Source organism: Vanessa cardui, chromosome 21, assembly GCF_905220365.1.
Source record: "Vanessa cardui chromosome 21, ilVanCard2.1, whole genome shotgun sequence".
NCBI classification, from domain to species: domain Eukaryota; kingdom Metazoa; phylum Arthropoda; class Insecta; order Lepidoptera; family Nymphalidae; genus Vanessa; species Vanessa cardui.
The window spans coordinates 5,335,563-5,341,941 of record NC_061143.1 but is presented as its reverse complement, the minus strand read 5'-3'; positions in this window follow the sequence as shown (position 1 = coordinate 5,341,941).

Here is a 6,379-nt window from a genome sequence, read left to right as displayed (position 1 = left end):
TAAGTAGGTAATATGCCAACGTCGGCAGCTATGTACTTTGGAGATGTTTTCTTTAGGTGAGGTTGCATTTTAGACGACAAAGACGGTGAGTTCACGCGAATTAAGGGAATAACGAGGTGTATTCGGTTAGTGCTAAATTTTATAAAGGTAACCGGGTTTTGCCAGTAAATTTTCACATTATTTTGGAGATAGCTTATGCTGTGTATCGTCTGTACCCTTTGGAAAATGTCGACGTTCCCTGGAAAGCAAACATACAGGAAAATCAAAAATAACGTCAATCAAAGCGATGGAAAAGATTCGTCAAAGATACGGACATGTTTTCGAAGATATTTGATTATTTTAGTGAAAAAAAAATTACACGGAGAAATCATTACAAATGTATAAATAGAATGTTTTTTCACTCAATGCATATTATGTATGTATACCAAAATAAAAGCCCTCGCGCATGCCGCTCACTCCGCCGTCACATCGGATGCCTCCCACCAATGACTTAATATGACAAAAGCTGCCTAATATAGTATACAGTAAAACCTGTGAACTGAACAATACATTTTTTGTTTAATTCAAAAGCGCACGAAGTCACGAGCACATCCAGTGTTAAATATAATGCACCAAATATAGCAATAAAATAATACAGTTCTAGGGAACACTACTATACAATATTTTACCAAAGAAATATCTGGAACCAATGAAAAGTAATTTATAAAATTAAAGAAGAAATTATATCAATATTAAAAAGACTACTTTTATTAATTACTTTTTTTATAACAATGTTAATTACTAACCCATATAATTTTATAAGTCACTGCTAATTAATATTGTATATTACCTTTATTATATATGAGGTAAGTGAACTTTGTTCTTATGAGTCAATCAAATCTTAATTCAATTAGGTTCATAAAAGCACTTTTGGCTCTATATGTTATACTCTTGAATGAAATTTTAAGGTGCCACCAGTTCGAAAGTAGATTCTACGGAGTAGAACCAGCAAAAAAGTAAGTAGTTACTGCTCCCACTATTTTAATTACAGATTCAGTAATATGCGTTATTTAGCAATGTTTTCTGATAAATATATTAATATTATTTTAATTAAAAAATATATTCGAAGATCGATCACAGCGGCGTGCTATTAGAGACGTCTATGTCCAGCAGTGGACGAAAAAGGCTGTTGATGATGAGAATGATGAAAAAATATATTAAACCACATAATCTAAATTAGTGTTTGTACTAAAAGAAAATCAATAAAACCTTCATTCAAGTTGGCTCATAAAAGCACATTTGTATCGTCAAGATACAGTATTAGATTATTTCATGTTACAATACTTACTATTGTTATATTTTGGTTTGAGTTGAGTTGGCGACTGGCGCCAGGGACATAACATTAAAGGTATTGCCCGCCCCCCTCCCTAACTATACAATTTAAAAAAATAAACCATAGAGTTGGGACGGCCATCTAGTCTTCCTATGGGTACGGTAGATAGAGGTTGATTTACATGAACGACAAAGTCAATAGAATAAATTAACTAGGTTATTTAACATAGATGAAGGATTCTGTATAATATTTCAGAACATATCTGCATCACCGCTTCAAAAATTTTAACACAATCCCAAAACTAAACCTTATTGTCATACGCGTTAGTAGCTTGTTAGTTACTAAGCATGTTTTTGAGTTCATAGTATAATAAAAACTCGGCAGTTTTTTAGGAAACGAGATTATTAATCTAAGGTTATATCAAAGACAATACAGGTTTAGTCATTACATCTCATCATTGGCGGTAAAGGACAAAATTGCGAGGATTGATGGGGATGAAATACTGCCCTACATCTTAACAAACCAATCAATGTCTACAAAATGTGCCACTAAAAAAAGTAAAGTAACATCCTGTAAATTTCCCACTGCTGAGATAAGGCCTCTTTCATTAAGGAGAGGGTTTGGAACATATTCCACCACGCTGTTCCAATGCAGGTGGAATGCACATGTAGAAGAATTTCGATGAAATTAGTCACATGCAGGTTTCCTCACGATATTTTCCTTCACCGCCGAGCACGAGATATATTATAATCTCAAATTAAGCACATATATAGTGGTGCTTGCCTGGATTTAAGCCGCAATCATCGATTAAGATGCATGCGTTCTAACCACTGGGCCGTCTCAACTCGAGTAGTTTTAATTCCACAAAAGTAAAATAACATATAAATTATAATTTACTTTTAATAAAAACTTATCATTTTAGCACAAGTTTCTATATATAATAGGTGGCAAACTAGCTAAAAATTTACCTGATGGTAAGTGACTACCACGGCCCATGGACATCTGCAACACTGGGGTGCTTTCGATACCGGCCTTTGATTATTTTAGAGCCGTGAATAATCTTCACACCAAAAAATATCTTAAACATCCACACGAAAAGACAAGAACACAAAATTATTTACAAAACAACTAATTAATTTTGTATTTAATAAAAAAACGTTCCATCAAATCGTAAGTTATTCAATTAAACTTGTCCCATTCTCCGCCTCGTATCGCTTTGCTACGTTCTGCATGTAATCTGGAAACTCGACTGAGCTAGAAAATTAAATGAACGCGTCTAGAATAAGCATTCGTTGGAGCCGAAATTAGTGTATATGCTAAAGAATTTAGCTCTTTAGCACATTAGATACGATTGCATTACATGAAACCGTTACGTTATTTATATACGTTTTTTATGTTTTACTAGCTGTGCCGTGATCTTGTACGCGATTGAATTTAACAAAAAAAATATACTATCGTAGCCTAAGTTACACACATTGTATTAGTTATCTGCAAGTTAAAGTCCCGTCAAAATCAGTGCAGCCGTTCCAGAGATTAGGCGGAACAAACAGACAGACAAAAATTGTAAAAAATGTTATTTTGATAAATGCACCATGTATACATACTAAAGAGTAATAAAGGGCTTTTATAATATTACAGACAATCTAATTTTATTATATGTATAGATTTTAACTTAAGTCTATTAACATTAGCGGATCAGTGAAAGTCTCAATAAGTTCTCACTCATCAGATATTCTAGCGCCAAACGACAGTACTTTTGTATCTGTTGTATGCGTTCCGGTTTGTAGATTGTGTGCTACAGGCACAATGGACATAACACCTTAGCTCCCAAGATTGATGGCGCATTGTCGATGTATATAAAGGAATTTAAAATCCAAGGAATTGTCGTCAGTGTTTTGTATATTATTGTATTATTTTGAATTTAGTAGTTAAATATGCTTGAAGATTTTTTATTCTCTACAGCCTTTCAGCCAGTGGTGGACAGATAGATATCTCAATAATTACCTATTTATAAACTGAAGAGTATATACATGAAACCGTTATTAACCGATAGATGCCATTCCTGCAGTACAGGGCGTTCAATAACTCGTATGTAAACTATCAAAAAACCCCTTTATTAATTGGTGGTAGGGCTTTGTGCAAGCCCGTCTGGGTAGGTACCACCCACTCATCAGTTATTCTACCGCCAAATAACAGTACTCAGTATCGCTGTGTTCTGGTTTGAAGGGTGAGTGAACCAGTGTAACTACAGACACAAGGGACGTAACATCTTAGTTCCCAAGGTTGGTGGCACATTGACGATGGAAGGAATAGTTAATATTTCTTACAGCGTCATTGTCTATGGGTGATGGTGACCACTTACCATTAGGTGGCCCATATGCTCGTCCGCCAACCTATACCATAAAAAACCCGTAACGTTTAAGAGACTAAAACTCGATGTGATGTGATGCTGTAATGTGATTGAATTTTATATCTTCAGTGCGGTACGTAGTCTTAGAGACCCCGTATTAAGTAGGTGCACCATGGTATTGTGCTTAGAAAATATTTATCACTTTTCTACAATATGTCAAATAGACGTTCCGGCCTCCCGACAGAGAAGTCTATGTATAGCCTCACCGGAATGGAGACAGTACAAGGCGCAGTGAAGTATACCTTATAATGTTTATATAAAACCCATGACATGTATAACTTTTTAAAAACAACTGTATTTTAAATGTATTGTTTTGAATTGTAATCAGTAAAATTAGTAAGCAATAGAAATTATTTGTATCAGTAGAGCTATTTTGTTGCAGAAATTAATATGCAACATTGACTATAATAAAGTCTTATAGGATACGCGAATCGAAATAGCGTATCACAGTTATATCGAAGTTAGTTGTTGCAGAAAAGCAATGTAGAAACGCAATAAAATATTCACATTCGGAATCATAATAAATTTATATAAAGTAACAATCCCACACTCCCACAGTTGACTAAGGCCTGCTCTCCTATTTGGGTGGAATGTCTTAGAGCTTTATGCTCCATTGCGGGATGATGGACAGACGAGGCAGATTCTCATCCAACACATGATTTTTTTTCATTTTGAAATAATATACACTAATCTGTTATAAATAATATAAAAGTAATGCTTTTAATTCTATTTAATACAATCCAGCGGGCCCTGTTCCCCGCTCGATCAGAGCTACTGCGGTTTAGAAGCTTGATAGATAAACTCAGTTTGACTTTAATTTAAATATTTAAAAAATGTTAACTTTACCGCGGCTATTCTCGATGGGGACTAGCTGACTATGCAAATGTTGTGGACAGTATTCCTGTGCATATTAAATACAGGTTAACTGTATTCCCTTTCGCTCAAAATTTGTTAGCTCGGCAATCAGAGACGTGTGAATCGCGGTTTCGGGTTCGAATCACGAAAAATTCTTTTAAATCATGGTTTTTAGTATGCAAGGTTGAAAATTATAATCAATCATGATTGAGATTATTTAATTTGTCTTAAAATTGTTGTGAGAAATTTACATGCTGACCTGTGATGTGGGAGGTAGGTTGGTAGAAACAGATTATAGGTTCGAATCATCGGTCGGGTATTATCAGGACATATTATAGTTGACTTGGGTTGGGTGTCAACCAACTTTGTTGGGTGGCCTTTGGTTCTTGTTCTTTCTGACGTATCTAAGGATTACTACCAAATTTCAGTCTACAATCTGGCACTGATATTTTCACGACAATTTTTTTTTGTTCACCTAAGATATTGAACTCAAGACATTAAGTTTTCTTAAAAGCTAGCTACCAAGGAGGTAGTCAAAAATATTACCAGCTGATCGAAAAATTCAGGCAAAACTAACCATTGAAAAGATCAACTGCAAATATATTTGAGTACATTTATATTTAGTTACTCAGCGAAATTACTATTGACCGACTAATTAAAAGCAAAATTAAAATAAATTTTAGAATTGAACACCTCGTAATTTCAAAATACGACTCAAAGAACCATTGCTTGACCTGTCAAAGAATTCCATTTGAAAATTGTTTAATTTGATCTCCAGTTAATATTTTTCGTATAAAATCTTTATTGGTACACTTCTGCTATGAGCGAGGGAAATAGATAACGCTCGTGGTCTGTACTTTTTTGTTCATTGTGTAAGACGTTATATTCATGGTACAGTTAGGTAAGAAAATCTTCGTCAGTTTTCAAATACATTACTCTATCAAGGAAACTGAAAAAGGCACTAAACTGACAACTCCATATAAAATAAAATTTACATCGTATGATAACTTGGTTCAGAATAGTATGACATCTTTGGACTACGTCTAGTTTTATATCAACGCAAAATCTCTTTAATGGCGTAATTGGTCATTCCATATATAAATTAGATATGTAATCTTCTACTGAATTGTCAAAATATGTCTGTCAGTGTCATATATTCTCGATCGGTAAAGCACATTGTCGCTCATACTGAGCACACGAAAATAGATCACTTGTCACTTCACCGCAAATCCAGTGGATCATATCGACTAATCAAGAAAAGTCTACGACGTTCATCCAACTTCTAAATAGTATATTTTCACGCAAATGAATTACTCTGGGCAGTCAAAATTACTAATTTCAGGATCAAATTATTGTAACGGTGATATTATGAGGTGAAGAGATAAGAGGTTGTAAGTTGAGTGAAGTGTTGCGGTGCGGTGACGTGAGATGAGGCGTAGTCAGATGAGGTGAGGAGTGAAGTGACCTTTTGACGATTGACGAAATATATTTGAATGGTTATATAGCTTTGGTGAAGTGACAATACAATAGTTGAAATAAATGCAAGTTGCATTGCATTAAGTAAAGTAAAATAAAGTAACAGCCTGTAAATATCCCACTGCTGAGATAAGGCCTCCTCTTCTATTGAGGAGAGGGTTTGGAACATATTCCACCACGCTGTTCTAATGCGGATTGGTGGAATGCACATGTGGCAGAAATTCGTTGAAATTAGACACATGCAGGTTTCCTCACGATGGTTTCCTTCACCGCCGAGCACGAGATGAATTATAAACACAAATTAGGCACCTATGTGCAGTGTTGCT